This window comes from Oryctolagus cuniculus, chromosome 3 (genome assembly GCF_051225735.1).
Source record: "Oryctolagus cuniculus isolate XC-2025 breed Fujian yellow rabbit chromosome 3, ASM5122573v1, whole genome shotgun sequence".
In the NCBI taxonomy this organism is placed as follows: Eukaryota; Metazoa; Chordata; class Mammalia; order Lagomorpha; family Leporidae; genus Oryctolagus; species Oryctolagus cuniculus.
The window spans coordinates 139,549,245-139,568,924 of NC_142869.1; the positions used below are offsets into that span (position 1 = coordinate 139,549,245).

Consider the following 19,680-nt stretch of genomic DNA (forward strand, 5'->3'; position numbering starts at 1 on the left):
TCTCTAATGTGGGCCATGTTCCTTCCAAGTGCCTGCCTGCCTGCCTGCCTGGATGTGTGTGTGTGTGTGTGTATGCACGTGTGTAGGGGTACAGGTTGGAACTGCATGGTTGGGACATAGCTAAATAGTTAGAAAAGCATATTGAACATGCTTTTCTATTTGAAGATGAAAGAGGATATTGGTAAACTCAGGAAACAAGAAGGCAAGGCGTGAGGGTTATCAATCTCTGTCCTCAGCTTTAAATTCATACTTCATTGCCTACTCTGCCAAAATATGGCTGGGCCTTTTTAGTGCATTTCCTTTGTCAGCTAAAATGCCATTAAACTGTGTCATTGGAGAGTTTGCAGAGACATTGCAGGAGATGTGACACCTTTTTAGCAGCTTTGCCTGGAACCCAAGAGCAGGTTTCCAGCAAGTTCTAAAGGGCAGATTTTTCATCATATTCCACCAGCATGGCACCAAAATGATCGTTCTGCCCTTCAGTGAGTCATAGCACTTCCCGCTGCAGTAAGCTCTGGATCTCGGTCATAGGGGATGGGAGATGGTTTCTTCCTTGGACACCTTGAGTCTTAAGGGTAATAGATGCACCTTATTTCTAACATTCTTTCTTTAGTGCTCTTTTTTTTTTTTGCTAGATAATCAATCTCTAGTCCCTTATTATAAATGATGGTTAAACCTTAAAAAATATATTGATGTACCTTTCTCTGTTCAAGGTCCTGTGCGGTTTCTCTGCCCTACTTGGACTTCCACCGACATACAAGGGCCATATTAAAGAACTAGTACCAGGTTGGAAAAATGTGTAAGTTGTCTCCACAACACTTGGCAAATCCAAAACAAAGCAATGAAACGTTCCCCTACACTGGATCATTGGGTGCTGTGCTGCTAGAATCAACATCTGTGCCTGATGGTTCATGTTACCAATCGGCAGTCCCTACATTACTCTGTCTCAGAAATCTGTGTTCGCATTTTTTGCCTGCCAGAATTTTCTAATCCAGCCAAACCTGGATGCTTTGCTCCACAAGGTGACCTATCTTTTCATGTCAATTCACTTTTTTTTTGCACGTGACTAGCTGTTAATTGAATGTTTGTTTCCATCTCTGAGCCAGTCTCACTCCTTACAAACCTGGCTTATCATTAAACTTCTCTGAAATGTTTCTGTAGATGAAGCTTATCACAGTTACTTGCTCACTTGTCCTGTGTATGCTCCTGGTACTTTTGTGGCTATAGCATATATATGCAATATAAAAAGTGAATTTTATGTTTGGAATTTCTTTTGTAAGTGTGTTGACATTCTGCTATTAAGTTACAAGTGTTTCAAAGCAGGGGTTTTGTCTTTCATTTCTCCTGCATTTCTTCTTTGAAGGACCTGGAGCTAGGCTCCCTGGAGGCTTTTTGCTGAGATGGAGCTGAGTGACTAGGGACAGCTTGGACCTTTAGTGCTTTGTCAGTTCTTTGACAAATGATAGGCTGACAACTTCCACAAGAAAATAAAAATTGGGCAAAGAAAGATCCATACCCTTGAGGCATATGTAACCTTAAAAAAAGGCACATGGTCTGGTTTCTAAATTTCCTGCTTAAGCATAGTGGAGTGGTCAGAACTGAACCCCACCCAATGTATCATCACCGTCTCAAGCTGAGGAGTCGATTAAAGGTTGCAGAGTGGAGGCCAGTGTGATTGGGACATGCACTGGCTGTAGTTGCTGTAAATAGATTCTTAAATAGTTTTGTCAACACATTTTATGCATCATTTGGCAAGTCTGAGTCACGAGCAGTGAGCTGGAACAGTCACTCCAGAAGCACTGAAGCCAGGCTTGGTGTAGCATTAGCTCTGCAGGGTTGGAAATGCACAAATGTCAGATAACAGAAAGCCTGCTAACCAGCTTCCCTGGAGGCAGGGGGATTGGCAGGTAAGAGAAATGTGCCGAAGACTTCTGAGAAAGACACCCAGATGCTGCTACGTGTGCTATGAAAACTTCAAGCTGCTCAACACTGGCTTGAGCCCTTCAGAAACAAAGGGGCAGATGTGCGGCTGGTGATAAGACTCCCTTGCCCTAACATTAAAATACCTGGATTTGATAGCAGCTATGGCCAGTGGCTCCAGATTCCTGATCACGCAGACTCTAGGTGACAGCAAGGAAAGTTCTAGTAGTTTGGTCCCTGCCAACCATATGGGAGATCTGGATTGGGTATTTGGTTCTTTCTTGGCTTAGGCCTGGCACAGCCCTAGGTGTTGTGGGCAAAGAACTAGCAGATGAGAACTCTCTATTTGTCAAAAATAAAAATAAAGAAAAACACAGTAAATAGTTTTGAACTGTGGAGCCACAAAATTCTGGGGAGTGGGGGGGGGGGAACAGAATTATGAAGAGTGACCAAGCCAGCAGCTCACTTTGCAGGAAGGTGTGCATAGGTGCAATATGGAGAGAGCTGCTGGTCCCTCGTCAGCCTTTAGCTCCATGCTAGAGCTCACCAATTAGCAGTGTCTTAGGCAGCATCCTTCATTGAGTGTACAGGGCAGTGAGGAGCGAGGACAAAAGCCAGAAAAAGTAAGGAAGAACACTGACTCACAAAGAAGGACTTTTCAAGTCATCGCCTGGTAACACAATATATTTTTGGTCTCCCAAACGGGTATATCACAACTACAAAAGGAATAGAATCCAGAAGAGATTTGACAGAAAGCAGTATTTTCAGACACCTAGGCAAAGAGTGTTTCCCAGGTATCTTACTTTCAAGTTTGATTTGCCCAATTTTGAGTCTTTGAGGTCTTGGACTTAAGAAGCCTGCCTCATATCTGGCATTGGGAAACATTTCATTTAAGGTGTAGTTTCCAAAAATTCTGGCCTAAATGTCCAAAGCTGAAACTTGTAATGAATGAGAGTTAGAGTCAGTTCTTCATCTCTTTAAAAACAAATTAAACTTTAAAGTTACACAGAAAAACCCTAAAAAGGTACATTTAATTTTAGCCAGTAAAGCCCAAGTTGTATAGCTCTAGGGAATCTCAGTAATATGAATCTCTCCTCTTGCCCTCCCAACCCTTAATAATCTACTTCTGAAGCTCAGAAAACACTGGTGGTGGTTATAAATAATATAGTATTTTGGGCACTTGTAATAAACTGCTGTGTGATTGAAAGTGAAGATTCATTAACCAAATCTAGTATTCCAACAACACAAACTCAAAGTGTTATTTATATCATCACTGATATCCCCCCAAGGGTATTCGTCAGATAAAACCATTAAGCATTTAACTTTTTGTTTGTCAAATTTGGCAACTTGATTTACCAGTACCTGAGAATTATGCATGCTAGGGCCCCACTGTGTTTTTATTCCTGGTGCTTTAACTTTGCTGAGCATGGCACTAATTTAGGGAAGGCTTAGTCGAGGGTAGTAGGAGCAGCAATAAAGTACTGTTCTATTTTAGGTTTGCTGCTAATGCATCTAATACAACCTTACCTCCAGTGGGACTCAACATCCACACAAAATTATCAGCATTGGTGGAAGGAATGGGCCATGTGTATTTGATCTTCAGTGGACATGAGAGGGGCCACCAACAGCTTAGGCCTGTGTTCCCCTCTGCTTGCTTCCTAAGCATCTCTATCCAAAGCATTTAGAGTTCGTGTGCTAACAGTTTCTTTTGACCTCTAAGGAATGTTAGATCCCCTACATTTCTTGATGAAAAGGGTCACAAATCTGCCATCTTCACTGGATTATAGATAACTGGTATGGATATTTCATGGTTATAGTGCTCACCAGATTTCATTCATTGTGAGGACAATAGTCAATGGCATAGTGAGCATGTCAGATTTTTTTCAATAACTCTATCCCAGCACTTTGGAATAAATATAGCCTAGCAGCTTAATATAGGTCAGCTTTTAGAAGTTCAGAGTTCTAGTTGCAAATTCTCAGGACAAAGCAGCTACAATATGCAAGGAACTGTTCTAGGTGCTAAACTCTATTTCTAGTTTATTGTGTATCTTTGTGAGAGCCTAGCAAAATTAGAGGGTCTTTGTACTGGAACACCAGCTTAATAGCAGACCTAATTCTGATTTATTCTGGGCAGTTGCGAAAACATACAGATGCATTTAAGACCATCGATTCTAATACTTAGAAATTACATACCTTTCCTGGGGCAAGGCTCTCCCTTATGACTGTCAAAGCTCCTTAGGGCCAAAGTGATTATGAGGGAACCAAAGATCAGTTTGATAGGAAGAATAACAGGTGATCTCAGTAGCCAAAGTCTTGGATCAACCCAAGTTTCTAAGATGGATAAAGAATATGTAAATATATATATATATAAATGTGTATGTGTATGATAAGAGAAATAAGACAGTCACAGAAGCATAATTACCCTGTGATCTTACTGACATGTGGGATCCAAAAAGACAAACTTATAGAAGCAGAGAATAGAATGGTGGTTCTTGGACTTAGGGAGGAAGTGTTTGGGGTCATGTTGACCAAAGGGTACAAAACTTGAGTTAAACATGAACAATAAATTGGTTATCTATTGTATGAAATGATGACTATACTTAATAACAATGTACTGTATTAAATTTCTAAGGGCTTAGATTTTAATTGGTCTCCTTATAAGAAAATGGTAAGCAAATGAGGTAATGGATATGTTAATAGCTTCATTTAGACATTACACAATATATACATATATCAAAATATTGTGCTGGATACCATGAGTATATGTAATTTTCATTTGTCAAATCAAAAGAGTATCAGATGATGTGGTTGACTTCAAGATGCATAGTAGCAGAATATGGGAATATAATAGGCCCTTGTTTACACCAGTTCTAAGAAGGAAACATCCAAAGAAAGACTGTGGGTGAACCTGCTTGCCACAGCTGTGTTCAGCATTACAGGATCTACTGTTTCCTTCTAAAGACGTCTCATCACCATGACAACCCATACCCCATAATTTGGTTACAAGAGCAGCAGGAGGGATTTTCCATCCTAAGTTAGATAACTTGATCTCTGGATGTTCCCAACCAAAGCATGTCAGTACTTTGTAATGTAAAAATCCTTTTTGTCCCCTATAATGTCTAGATAGCAAGAAGCCCAAAGTCCATATATCTGTATACTGGATCAGGGACTCCAGGTTTCTATGCAGCGGGTCATAAAAGTGAGGAATGAAGCTGAGTCATTATTAATTATTCTCATTATTAAAGGAGAAAGAAAAGATATGCATGCATACCTGGGCACTTCAGCTTCTTTGCAGATTCTTATTTAGGAAAGTAACAGTAGAGAAAGCAAGTTTGAAACCTCCTGCCCTGATATCCACACTTGTAGCTGTGAACAGCTGGACTCTGGAGGCAGGAAGTCTGTTGCTCAGAGCCTGCCACGAAGTGTCTGGGTTGATAATGAGTTATATATACACCACCCTCTCCAGAAAGCAATCACGTGAGGAAGTAGGCACTCACGCCTCAAATGTTAGGCCCTGGAGCTGGTCCATATTTTGATTTAAATGAAAAATTGCATGGGCTCCAAGGATGTTTTCCCCATAATATTACTGTCTTATTTCTATGAAAGGAATGACTACAGTTCATCGTGCTGTTTATTCTTGCTGAATATATGCCAAGTGTGACAGTGGTACTTATTAAGGGCTGTCAGGCAAGTTGCCTCTGGCAGGGCAGGGGAGGGAGGATGACAGCTGGCTGGCTGGGGTGTTGCTTTGGAAACTTTGAAGAAGTTTCAGCACTGGACGTGGATGTTTCAAACGCCATTGATAAGTGGATAACTCGGATTGTATTTCGATGGTGAGCTCATACTTGGTGTGTGAAAGACTTGGGGGACGTGGTAAAAAGTTGGCAAAAAGTTCTTGAGTTGACCTCTAAGTGACAGCAGAGTTTGCTATTTTCTTTTTCTTTTTCTTTTTATCATTTGGAGGTAGAGGACAGCCGGTGGGAAAAGGAGGCTTGTACTCATCTTGAAGATTTTGGTCTCAACAGGAAGACTAACAATTAGGTGTTGTGGTCCTGCCTTTCCTGTAGGGCTCACGTGGGGAGAGCCACAGTCAGAGGAGGCCTGGGAAAGGAGGTAGAAAATGCCCAGCCTAATGCCTCTGTCTACTGGGGTCTTCTGCTTATTGCTGCTGCTGCTTCGTGCCCAAATGCTTGTCTCCAGGACTGTGGAACTGAGACACACAGGAGTTTGCTCATAGAACAAAAAGGCCAAATTGTTTTGTTGTCGAAGCTGACTGTTTTCTGGGATAGGCCTCTAAGATGCCACATGTAATTACAGTCATTGTTTTGAGAATGGATGTCATAATGAATTCAGAATGAAAGGATACCTTTTTACATATTTTGCTCCACAGAGGACATTGTGTTTAATGTAATTAGTGTATCTCGAATAAATGCATGCAGTTAAAGCTATGCAGGTGGAGACACAATGCAAGGATGATGTCGGGGAGGCGCTTGTCTGACTGTACGTGATGTGCAAAGACGCTCTAATACATTAGAAGGGGAAGGGCCCCCTACAGATCGCTCATAGACAGGTGTCACCTAAACCACAGTGGGAAGATGGATGCAGAATTGAATATTTTTTTCTTAATCTTTATGGAAGTGAGAACACAATGCTTTTTGTTTTTTAATCCATAAGCCATTTCAGTGATTAATGTCCACATAACCAGAAAGTTCTTTTTTTAAAACCTGAGGCCAGATTTATTCTCCTTTTGCTCTTTAATGAATTCTCTATATGCCTGAATAGATACCTTATACACATAAGAAACCAAAGGCGTACTCCAGGTTTTCCACTAGGGGAAGAAATAAGGAAAGGATACCCATTTAAATCTCACCCTGGTACTTTCTGTAATACTTCAATTTTTTAGTTCAAAGGACACCGTTAAATGAACCCTTAAAGAAAATTACTCTCCCTCCTTCTCTCCATCCATCCATTTATTCATCAATCCATCATTCCCTTTCTTGAAAATAATTCAAAATAATGACCTCTTTTCTGCTATATACATATAAAAATAACAATACATATGCAAAAATAGGAATGATCAGAAAGCAGGGTTACTTTGAAGAGATGGTTGTGAATGTGTCAGTCACTCAAAACCACATCCTGTGTGATGGAATTTACATGATAGGTCTGGAACAGACAACAGACAGCAATCTGAAGATTTCTTAGACATGGGGTGAAGATGGTGGAGGGGAAATGAGGAGTGATACAGATATGAGGATTTGGGGGGTGATGACAATGCTCTAAAGCCAATTGAGGTGTTTACACCTTTAGATCTATCAAAGATCATTAAATAGGTGAATTCTATGATATATGAATTATAGCTCAATATTTAAAAAAAATGTGAGGGGACAGTGCTGAGGCACAGTGGGTAAAGCCATAGAATGCAACTCTAGCATCCCATATGAGAACCAGTTCATGTTCCAGCTGCTCCACTTCTGATCCAGCTCCCTGATAATGGCTTGGGAAAAGCAGCAGAAGATGGCCCAAGTGTTTGGGCCCCTGCCACCCATGTGGGAGTCCTGGAAGCTCCTGACTCTTTACTTCAGCCTCACCTAGCACTGGCTGTTGCAGTTATCTGTGGAGTGAACCAGCAGGTTAAGATCTCTCTCTCTCTCGAATTTTTATTTTTAAGGAAGAAATTTTTTTTGACAGGTAGTTATAAACAGAGAAAAAGGTCTTCCTTCCGTTGGTTCACTTCCCAAACAGCTGCTACGGCCAGGAGCCGGGTGCTTCTTCCTGGTCTCCTATGCGGGTGCAGGGACCCAAGCACTTGGGCCATCCTCCACTGCCTTCCCGGGCCACAGCAGAGAGCTGGATTGGAAGAGGAACAACCGGGACTAGAACCTGGCACCCATATGGGATGCTGGAGCCGCAGGCGGAGGATCAACCAAGTGAGCCACGGCGTTGGCCCCTCTCTTTTTTAAATGAATAAATAAATCTTAAAGAAAAGGTGGGATGGAAGATAGTGCCGAAGACATCCCTGGAAACACAATGTACTATACCCAGAGGGATTCCTTATTGTGTTGATGCCATGCTAAGTAGAAATAGAGGGAATTGGTTTATGGTCTATGAGCAAACTTTGGCATGTCTCAGTTCCATAGTCCTGGAGACAAACATCCAGGCAAGACCCCAGAAGCAGTAATAAGCACAGTAGGACTGCAGAAAGAGGAGTGATACCTTGTGTTTTCTGTCTTCAAAGTGTCTCCCATACCTCCTTTAGTTTTATTATGTAATTGTTAAAAGAAAGGAGAACAAGAAGAGATTCTAACATTTTATTCAACTCTTGGGTGCAACTGACCATGATAGACATGGAATAACAAATGTTTTCAGTCTTTCATCATTGATCATAAAGTTTGCTGATACCAATTTCTTTTTTTTTGGGGGGGGTGGGTGGTAGATTCTCAGTTTCCAAAAATTCCCTGAAAAATAAACAGACATGAGTTGACATTGAGTTTTTTTTTTTTTTTTGTTATTTGAGAGCAGATTCAAGTTCATAGCAAAATTATGCAAAAGTACAGAGACTCCACACAGCCCACATGCCCTCCTGGCAACAGCCCCAGCCCAAGGGCTGCATTTGTTGCCGAGGTGAACCTACCAGTGATTCACATATTAGAATCATTAGGGGAAAAGGGGGCATTGAATAAATCATAAGCACATGTGCTTTATTTTGTGGGGTGGGAAACATGGTTTTTGCGAGTGGAAGGTGAGGTTTTTGTCAGTAGAAGTACTAAAAGGCTGGAAGAGGGGCCGTGAGCAGCCCAGCTTGATCTCTCCTGGAACCTTAAGCTCAACGTGGTAATAAAGTTAAGATTTTGTCACCTCTGTTGATCAGTGGAGGGGTCATCTCTTTTGCTCTTCTTCCTGTTCACAATTACATGATAATATCAGAGAACTGGAGTTGGGGGTGCTCACACTGTGGACTTCTTTCCTAGTTACAGGTACAACTATCAGTTGTTACAGGTACAGCTGAAAAGCCAGTTGTGACCCTGTTGTGAGACTGACAGCAATTTGCTAGTGTGTCTTTACCTCCATGGATGGCCACAGAGCAAGTGATCTGCCCACTCCCTGGGGGCAGAGGTGTCGGTCCCTGCCCCTCTGTTGGAAGCTCTGGGGCTCCTCCTGCCCAGCACACTCTTGTGTGACCTTGGGCATGTAGTCCAGTGCCAGCTGCTGCTTTCGCGCGAGCCCAGTGGAGTGGGCAGTAATTGAGCTCGCAAATGTGCTAACTCTGAGAGATCACCTATTAGCACTGTGTTCTGAGGAAAAGGCCAGGCTGAAAACGGCATGGGCGGGCAGGCTTGTTTCTGGAGAGGCAAGTTCTTTCAGTGAAATTTCTCTCACTGAATGTTAGGGTTTCCCACTAACCCATAAGTGAGAACAAATTCAGTTCAAATAGACATCAAGAACCACAGAATCAGCTTGCAGGACCATATCTCATTCATTGAGGGTTGGTGGCAGAGACCTCAAGGTTTATGGGTGGAAAATCTAGGGACAGATCCACAGGTTGGAGGATGGTTCAAGTACTTGTGCCCCTGCCACCCATGTGGGAGCCCTGGATGGAGTTCCTGGCTTCTGGTTTCAGCCTGGCTGCAGTAATTCAGGGAATGAACCAGTGGATGGAATCCCTCTCTGGCTCTGTCTGCCTCTCACCTTTCCAAATGAGTGAGTGAATAAGTGAATAAATAATAAGGAAAATATATCCTTCATGCTGAGTTAGAGAACTCTGTGCCATTGCTTCCCTAGAAATGGAAGCTCCTAGGGGGAAGTGCTACACTAAAGATAGTGGAGTATTTCTATTAGGCTGGAGGTGCTGTGTATGCTGGAGGACTGAGTTGGAGGCTAGGCAAGGGCATGAAACAGGTTAAAACTGATAAGGAGTACCAGCAAAAATGAAATGGATGTTGATTTATGAAAGTACTCAAAGAATCAGACTTGAAGAGAGAAGGCATAGATTGTCAGGCAGTGATAAATGGTGAAAATTGAAGCAAAAGTTGTACAGTTTGACAGTGAAGCAAGAGCAAAGGTGGAAACAAAACTATGTTAACAGTATACAGACCAAAGGGCTTATTCATCATTTTTCCCTGTAAAACTCCTACTTGTTCATTTATGTGTTTGAGGCAGACAATGAAAGAGATAGGGATCTCCTGTGTGTTGGCTGCCTCCCCACATGCCTATAATGGCCAGGCTGGAGCCAGGAGTCAGGAACCCATACAGGTGTCCCATATGGGTGACAGGGACCAAGCCACTTGAGCCAGCACCACTGCATCCTTAGCAGAAAGCTCGAATCAGGCGCAGAGCTAGGGCTTGAGCCAGGCATGCTGATATGAGATTCCCAAGCACCATCTTAACTGCTGGGTCAAATGGTGACTCCCTCGGAGACTCTTAATAAGCACTTTTCTAAATATATAGTAGTGTGATGTGTATTTCTAATGATAAGCCTAAAGCGCAGTGAGACTGGCAAGTGTCCTCCAAATTGTCCAAGATTAAATTATACTTAACAAGATTAGCCTGGTTCTCTGCTGTCCTAAGACTGGGTCACAGGCTTGCCGGAGAGCTCTGTACCTGCTGTGCAGTTACCCATGTTGTATGACCCTTGCCACCGTGTATGATGCTGTACAGCTCCCCAGGTAGACCGTGAACTCCTGAGGGTCGGGCATGACACTGCTATTCTCAGTGTTCATCTAGAACACTGCCTGAGTCAGTTAACACTTTCCACTAAAGAAGAGTAAGTTAACGAGCATTAAGTAGTGAATATATTTGACTTATTAGAAAATTGATACCTCACTACACTGGTTTAATAATAGTCTACTAAGTAGAATATGGTATTGTCCTATTAATCAGAATATCTCTGATTCTTATCATTCTGAAAAATAAATTCCTAAAAAATTTTTTAAATGTGTTTGAAAGGCAGAGGGAGAGAAAGAGAAATATCTTGAATCCCCTGTTTACTCCCCAAATGCCTCCCACAGCCAGGTCTGGACCAGGCTGAAGCCGGGAGCCAGGAACTCAGTCCAGACCTCTTGTATGGGTGGCAGGGCTCCAAACACTTGATTCATCACCTGCTGGAATCAGGAGCGGATCTGGGACTCTAACTCAGTCACTCTGATATGGGATATGGGTGTTTCAAGTGAAACATTAACCAAGTAAAATCTTTAATTGAATTACACAAAAGAAATGTGATGAGCATACTGGCAAAGAAAATGCTGAAGTAAGCAAATTAAGTAAGCTGATACGTGTCATTAGTGTATCACTGGCATAAATTTCAAAACAGTCAGTTAAAGGAATCTGTGAAAAATAATGGAGGTACAGAGAAGGGACAAAGAAGCAATTGTGAGGGGGAGGGGCCTTTGGCACAATGGTTAAGGCACCACTTGGGATGCCCACATCTCATATCAGAGTGCCTGGATTCAAGTCCCAGCTCCACTCTCAATTCCAGCTTTCTGCTAATGTGCACTCTGGGAGGTAGCAGTGATGGCTCAAGTACTTGGGACCCAGATACTCACCTGGGAGACCTGGATTGAGTTCCTAGCCTCTGGCTTTGGCATGACCCAGCCCTGACTGTTGTTGGCATTTGGGGTGTGAACTAGGGGATGGGAGATTTCTCTTCCATTCTTTATAACTTTTAAGTTAAATGCATTGAAATATTTTTAAAATAATATACAAAAAGCACTGGTTAGGATGTAGGGAGGGAAAAGGTACTCTGATACACTGTTGGTGGAATTGTAAACTAGTGCAACCATTATGGAAGACACAGTATGGAGATTCCTCAGAAATCTGAAAATAGATCTACCACATGACCCAGCCATTCCAATCCTGGAAATTTACCCAAACAAAATGAAATCGGCACATGAAAGAGTTATCTGTATCCCCATGTTCACTGGAGCTCAGTTCATAATAGCTAAGATATGGAATCAACCCAAATGTCCATCATTGGGTGATTGGATAAAGAAAACCTGGTAAAAAATGCAAAATAGAGTACTACTCAGCCATAAAAATGAATGAAATTCTGTCTTTTGCAATAAGTGGACGCAACTGGAAACCATTGTGCTTAGTGAAATTAGGCAGTCCCCAAAAGGAAAATATCATGTTTTCTCTGATATATGGCAGTTAATATAGAATATAAAAAATGTATAGGAATGAAACACATCTTGTGATATGATTGCTGTTTTCAGCCCTTGTTTATACTCCTGTGGAATTGTGGTCTTCCTACTTTTTATTATTGAATATTATGGTTAATGAATTAATCCTGTGATTATAGAGAGTATTGAAATTATGTCTTTGTGAAAATTAAAAAGTGGAAGGAGGGGGTTGGGAGGAAGAAGAGGAGGGAAATATGCTTATCTTACAAATTTACCTATGAAATACATGAAATCCGTTCTCTCTATATTAATAAAGTTTTAAAAAGTTTCAAAACTGCCAAGGAATATAGATACATTGATACTAATGGGATGGGTGACAGGACAGTGTTTACACTCTGGCCTAAAAATAGTATCAGAAGGAACTTCATTAGTGACAAAAGAGACTCTAAGTTGTGGTATAGAACTTCAGTAGGTAACTATGAGAAATTATGAATTATTCCTATGAAAGTTATTCACATAAAAAAGTCAACTTGCATAGTCTGTCTTTCCGGCTGCACCCTGTCCACAGTAAGGTGGGGTGCTGTGTCCTTCCTCATGGAGCCCAAAAGCCAGGCAGTAAGCCTGAGCAGTGCTCCTGGTGCTGCCACAACTAATGGTTGCATTTGATTCCTTAGCAGATACTTCCCAGGTGGGGGAAAAATTGAAGTTCCCATGTGCCCAGCATCCCAGACATCTTCTCTGCTAGTACGGATGGTATTGCACATCATTTTGAACTTGACTAAAATATACAGCTGAGTGTTTGAATCCTGGTCCCAGCTGTGCCATTAAGGGGTTGTGGAGCTTGGCCAATTATGTGACCTTTCTGGATTGCATAGCTTCCTCATTTGGACTAGATCATCTAAATCTGTTGAATTTAATTTACTCTTGCTTCTTTTATAGGTGTATCTATAATGCCTTCTTTTATATAAGATATATATAAAATGCCCTCATGTATTGGTATTCTCTCCCTGAAAATAAGAATCATTTTAAAAAGAAGCCGTATGTTCCTTTGGGTTATTTTACTATAAGACACATCCCAAGTCAGTTTGAATCAAGACATGTGAAGAAATACAAAGCCAACATGATTGAACAGCATAGAATGAACTGGAAGAGAAGGCAGAGCCTTAAAAATGCAATTGGAGATAGCAAAGCATGGTGTTTGAGAATGTACACCAGAACCAGACCCCTTCTAGTTCTTCCCAGACATGAACCCTTGGATAAGACCTCTTTGTGTCTCAATCTCCCCATCTATATGAACAGTGCTTTCCCAAAAGGGCCATGTTGAGATTCTGTGAATGCTGGAAAGAACACAGTAATAAACATCGTGTAAGGTTGCTGCTGTTCATCAAACATCTGCTCTTTAAAGCATGGATGAAATGATTCGTTACATTATAGAATTTCTTTATTCATTTTCTCCTACACTTACAAACATAATTGTACCAAAGTATAGTTGTGGGTATTGTATGTTGCAGCCACGAGCCAGGATGAAAATGTCTTTTCTCTTCTGTGTTCTATTGAGACACAACACCTGGAGCTGGGGCAGTTACTGTTTGATCTCAGAGACAAAGCAGACACTTGGAAGAGTTGTGGAATAGGGACTTGGGGGCATTGGTAAACTTGACGTTGTGGTTTTAACTAGTCTGGAGCTGTCTCATTAATGAGTTCCTGTTCACTGAGATGATTCAGTTTCTTGTTTAAGCTTAAGGCTCAAGGTATTTTGAGTTTGTTTTCTATTACTTGGCTGTCACAGGCCCTGTAATTGATTCAGTGTGTAGAGAATGCAAATTTCCTCTAAACAGATGCTGGCCTGGATTTTTGTCCTCAACAAACTATGGAATCATTATCATGACTATGTCAATGAAAACCCTAAACATTTATTCTGAGTTAGTTATTATTGAAGCCACATAGTCGTGAAGTTTGGAGCTTCGTGAAGTTTTGGGCTTCATGAAGTTAGAATATTTGTATGAAAGGGAAACCAACTGTCACAATGACCCAGAGATCTGGAAATACTTGACTTAGGAAACATCTGGAGAAACACAGAAGGTTGTTGAACTTGTCCAGTGCCATTTTTGACAACTCTAATATGGTTTCAGTAGGGCCATGGAAGGGGCAGGGCAGTCAGACACTCACAGAGGACATGATGATTAGGCAACTTCTGAAAGTTGGAGTTACTTAGGCAACTGCTGGCTGGGGAAGAGTGAAAGATGGAGGGGCTGTTGTTGGGAGAGAGTGAGTTTGCAAAGCAAGAAGGGATAAATAAGGCAATTCTTAGACCATCTTTTACAACCCATTTGCCACTTGTAGCTTGCCTAGTGGTTCTGAGGAGGTAATTTCCAAAGAATCATTTTCTTTTGTCTTTTTTTTTTTTTTTGACAGGCAGAGTTAGACAGTGAGAGACAGAAAGGTCTTCCTTGCCACTACGGCCGGAATGCTATGCCGATCCGAAGCCAGGAGCTTCTTCCTGGTCTCCTATGCAGGTGCAGGGCCCAAGCACTTGGGCCATCCTCCACTGCCTTCCCGGGCCACAGTTGAGAGCTGGACTGGAAGAGGAGCAACAGGGACTAGAACCCAGGGTGCTGGTGCCACAGGCAGAGGATTAGCCTAGTGAGCTGTGGCACCGGCCAAAGAATCATCGTTTTCTAAGCCCTGGGTCTCTTGTTAGCAGCAGCTACAAGGCATTGAGAGTCACCTGCAATTACACAGGAAAGGAACTGGACTCAAAGAAATTAAGTTCTTGTCCTTCTTAGAATTCTTAAATATTTCAAGTTGCTTTGAAATCAGACACGATATCTATAGGGTTTTCATCTGGGCATCAAGTTTTAAGCATTCTGAGGCTCTGGCATCATTTAGAGCTGATTGTTTTTATTTTATATAAATCTATAGTTTCATTACGACAAAAACTGACAGTGTGGTATGAAGTTTACACTTGAACAAAGTTTTCACAGAAACCTAATACATGCCTACAGAGATTTTACAATGCAGCTCTAGATGCAGGTCTAGACCATGTCAAGAACTGATGGATCTTAGGAATCAAGATGGAACATCTTGGGTATCAGTTAATTCTTGGGATAAAAAAACCTGGTGTTTTAAAGTAAACCACTGCCTTAGTATGAATGCTTGGTCTTCTCCTGAGACCAGGGTTTCTGAAATCATTCAACCCTTGAATAGCTTCAATGAAACTTGTGCTGTCAGTGACTGAACCCTGCCACCCATGGTTTCAGAGTTCAAAATTCAAAACAAACCAGAGGCTTCAAGAATTCGCTACCTTAAGAGCACGAGTCCTTGTCTTTCCCTACTCTGCCATCTCCTGTACTACTCTCTCCCCCTCTTCAATACCTCAATCAGTGGTTTGGATGAATAAGCTGATACAACTTCATAACTGGAAAAGAGTCTCCTTGTCTAATTTCAAGAATTAGCACCTTTAAGACAGACAGATCTGCCTGTGTATACTCTCCCTCCCCAGCCAGTCACCATCTCCCAATGGCAGCTTTGGTGACTTATGAACAGGCTTAGTCCTTGGTGGGGAACAATGTTAGGCTCAGGCAGGAGACACCTTGGCTTACAGGTTTCGGGCATTCACAGCTTTTAAACAGTCTCTCACAGTCCCTATTTATGGTGTCAGTGACCTTTTTTTGAAAAGGTAAAATATCCTGGACAAAGAACCAAATCATCAGTTAGTTGTTCTCTCTACTATTTTACCATTTCCCCAATCAGGCCCCAAATTGTAATCAAAATGATCCAACCCATTTCCCGTTCTTCCTATCCCATCCCTCCCACCCCACTAGTAATAGCCAAAAACCACACACTATTTGTAAAAACGCAGAGTTAACACTACTGGGAAGAAGGCTGTGGGATATGGAGATGCTCTTTGAAGACCTACAGTATCTTTTTGTTTTCCCACACACCCAATTCTGCAAGTTTTGTCCTTGATAGACACTTCTCTCAGTAAAGCACAGAACAAGAAGCACAGAATGGGTGGCCTTGAAACACTTATTCCCCTTCTCCTCCACTGGGGTGGGTGTGTGAACTATGCAGCTTGGAACAGCTTAAAGCACTTAGGTTGTTGCAGAGCACGGAAACTGTACTGGCTCTTCAAAGGACGTCGTCTCAAGCCACCTCTATGGTGTCGAGACAAGGAGAACTTCTTCCCTCCCCACCTGAAACCCAGTCGGATGTGACAGGTACAGGTGCTCAGGAAAGTAAATTCTGGTTTTTGTTTTTTTTTTTTCTCGTTCTCTGAGTGGTAGGAGTGCCACCTCTGCCTTTGCTCCTAAAAGGAAGTGACAACCTGTGGGCTCTTGACATTGGCTTCCTCGGCAGGGACCAGGTCAGCCTCATCAGTTTTCCCACTTCATCAGGAACGTGAGTCTGTAGCTCTGATAATCCTTTCCCGCTGCAAACCCCGGGGAGAGCCTTGTGGCTTTTCTGATCCATCTTTCTCCATCTCTGGTTTGTTCTCTTCTCCCTTATCTTCAGAATCAGCTCTGTGCTGGCCTCCCTCTGACTTCCGGGTCTCGTGCCGTTTCCTGTGACTGCAGAAGCTCAGCAATGAGGTCAGGACAATCCAGATTCTCTCCTGGTCCCCACTACTGTCTTCGTCTGGGAAACCTTTCCACTTCAGGAGGTGCTCCACTCTGCCCTGTACAACGCGACGCTCAAGAACTTTTTCCACCACATATTCCACTTCCTCCTCTTCTAACATCTCCTCCACTTTCTTCTTGTTTTTTCTCCTTTGTACCTTTTTCTCCTTTGTACCTTTTCTGGTGCAAAGGGTGACGGTGCTCAAAGCAGTGGCCAAGAGATAGAGAAGAACCAGGGTTCACGCTACCTGCGCATCACGTTGGGCCAGCCCCAGGGGGAGTGGTGCCCAGAAAGCAACAAGCCGGGCGGCCCAGTGGAGCCCCTCACTGAAGTGGCATACTGCAGGCCCCAGCCCTCCCCTGAGCAGAACAAAAGAGCCTCACACTCTGCTGCCCATCATCTGCTGAGCTGATTGCTTTTAAATAACCAGGACACTATCTTTGAAGAGCAGGGCAATGTTTTGGCACTGGATATGTTTGCTGATCATTTTCACTTCCAGATAAAAAGTATGGGCGTCCTTTTTTTTTTTTTTTTTTTTTTTTTTTTTTAACTGGCAGAGTGGACAGTGAGAGAGAAAGGTCTTCCTGTGCCGTTGGTTCACCCTCCAATGGCCGCCGCGGCCGGCACACTGCAGCCGGCGCACTGCACTGATCCGAAGGCAGGAGCCAGGTGCTTCTCCTGGTCTCCCATGGGGTGCAGGGCCCAAGCACTTGGGCCATTCTCCACTGCCTTCCCGGGCCACAGCAGAGAGCTGGCCTGGAAGAGGGGCAACTGGGACAGAATTCAGCATCCCAACCAGGGCTAGAACCTAGGGTGCCGGTGCCTCTAGGTGGAGGATTAGCCTAGTGAGCCGCAGCACCGGCCCATGAACGTCCTTTTGTAGGGAATCAAGACATAGCAAAAACGTAAAAGTTAACCTATAACTTATCCACCCCTAATCGCATTCAGGAGAGATTCTCATTACAAATACTGTGATTGTTTCAATTCCTTGCATATTTGTTTTCGAATGAATACTCCAATCCTACCTCTCAGTGATAAACACCAGACTGAGTACAGCATGGGAAAACTCTGATATGAAATTCTGGAGGGGCTGGCATGGCAAAAAGGGTTAAATGCTGCCTGCTGTGCCAACATGCCATGTGGGTGCCATTTCACGTCCCGCTTGCTCCATTTCTGATCCAGCTCCATGCTAATGTGCCTAGGAAAGCAGCAGAGGATGGCCCAAGTGCTTGGGTCTCTGCCACTCACATGGGAGACATGGAAGAAGCTCCTGGCTCCTGATTTCACCTCGACCCAGCCCTGGCTGTGGGGAATGAACCAGTAGATGGAAGATTCTCTCTCTCTCTCCACTCTCTATCTCTGTCCTCCCCGCGACCCCCAGCTCTGCCTTTTAAATCCATACATACATGTATAAAATCTTTAAAACAGTTCTGGAACAGGGGAGCTATGAATACTGCCACAGGTTAATTCAGAACATTTAGATTCTCAAAGGCAGCCTCTGTAGGAAGAAGAGAATCAGTTGGCAGTGCAGGCAGGAAAATGTCAATCTCCATAATCAAAGCAGTGCCATTGTCCTTCACAGACCACACTCCCATATAATTGTGTATTGGCCCACAGTTACACAATCTGTTGAGGGGTGTGAAGTTTTCCATCTTAGCACAGGGCATTCCTTGCGAGCTCTTCTTATGCTTTTAAATCCATAGTCAAAATTTGGAAGACAAATTTGCACTAAAAATTCATGAAACTTACCTTTATTCACAATTTGGGTGTTCCTAAGTGCATGCACTTCTTTTTGAGGTGTTCATTGTTTTGCTACTGTCTGTCCATCAACCCATCCATACACACACCCACCCCCCACCTCCCTTCACTGGGACACCAGAAAAATACTTGACTCATTTTGTTTAGTCCTCACAACCTTGGAAGTGGCAATAAGCTGCACTCAAATGCGGAAACTGAGGCTCAGCAGGATTAAATAACATGTTTAGCGTCCTAGAGCTAGTAGTGGAGGAGTTGGGATTAAAAACTACATTTGACTACAAAGTCTATATTATTAATCTCTAGTCATGAATTTACAAACACAAATAATCAAGTCTCTTAATGTTGCACATGTCATATAACTCTGAAAGAAGAAAAATTGGGCTCTTGCCTAATAGCTGGGGAGTAGTTATGAAAATAATTCAACTCACTTTTCAAAGAATGACAATATTTATGGAGCACTTAGTGTAGGGAAACTGCTGTGTCAGAAGCCATAGGAGTTGCATAGAAGTGGATGACATTCACCCAGATCCTACATGAAAGCCCAAAGTATATAAGGAAGCTTGGGTTGGCATCACCTATCATGTGAACACAATATCTCTGTATTATCTTCCTCAAATGAATTAAATTGAATTTAACTCATAAAGCCATAACTATTCTTTTTTTTTTTAACTTTTATTTAATGAATATAGATTTCCAAAGTACAGCTTATGGACTACATTGGCTCCCCCCCCCCAGCCATAACTATTCTTATTCTATTCTTACCACACACAGAAGAAGCCCACCTAAATTTCTTTTTGGTTGGTATTTTCTCTCTTAATCAACTGTCCTTCTTTTGATGCTATGCTTTTCTTTTTGTCCCCTATAATTAATTACAACCTTGTGAATGAGACGATTGAGCAAAGATAACTTATTTATCTTTTGCCATTTCCCTCTTCTTCATTTGCTGCATCAACTACCCTTACTGTCTCCTTTTCTGGGTTGAGCTAGACACTAGGGGCACCCCTTGTTTGCCCTTGGATTCTGACACTTTCAACTGCTCTAAGAGACACAAACTTCCCCTAATTAGCTAAGAGAAAACTGTGCAGTCCATGCAGTAGGCCATGGTGTATTTCCTGCCCAACCCTTCCTCCCCCTACCTGTATTCTTTGATATTATCTCCTTCCAGCAATGCTACATGGTAGGTTGGAATTCCAGCTTTGTAACTGATTAATACTCTGACTGTGGATGTAGCCACCAGAAATCTGTTTTATCATTTGTAAACTAG

General features: G+C 42.5%; 2 long non-coding RNA genes and 1 pseudogene across 4 annotated transcripts in view; 1 reads left to right on the plus strand and 2 right to left on the minus strand.

The window, feature by feature from the left end:
- Positions 1-19,680, minus strand: part of LOC103348693 (LHFPL tetraspan subfamily member 3 protein) — a 569,591-nt gene that overhangs the window by 270,028 nt on the left and 279,883 nt on the right. The gene's annotated exons all lie outside the window — the stretch shown is intronic.
- The window catches only part of LOC149127531 (uncharacterized), a 67,277-nt gene that overhangs the window by 16,872 nt on the left and 30,725 nt on the right, over positions 1-19,680 (plus strand). The window contains exons 2-3 of one of the 2 annotated variants that reach the window (XR_016230987.1): positions 714-799; positions 5,988-6,384. This is a non-coding gene — a long non-coding RNA (uncharacterized LOC149127531). Of the gene's footprint in view, positions 1-713; positions 800-5,987; positions 6,385-19,680 lie in introns of those variants that run through there. The other variant, XR_016230986.1, reaches the window with a different exon arrangement.
- On the minus strand, positions 16,105-16,896 carry LOC100353342 (chromobox protein homolog 1 pseudogene; annotated as a pseudogene).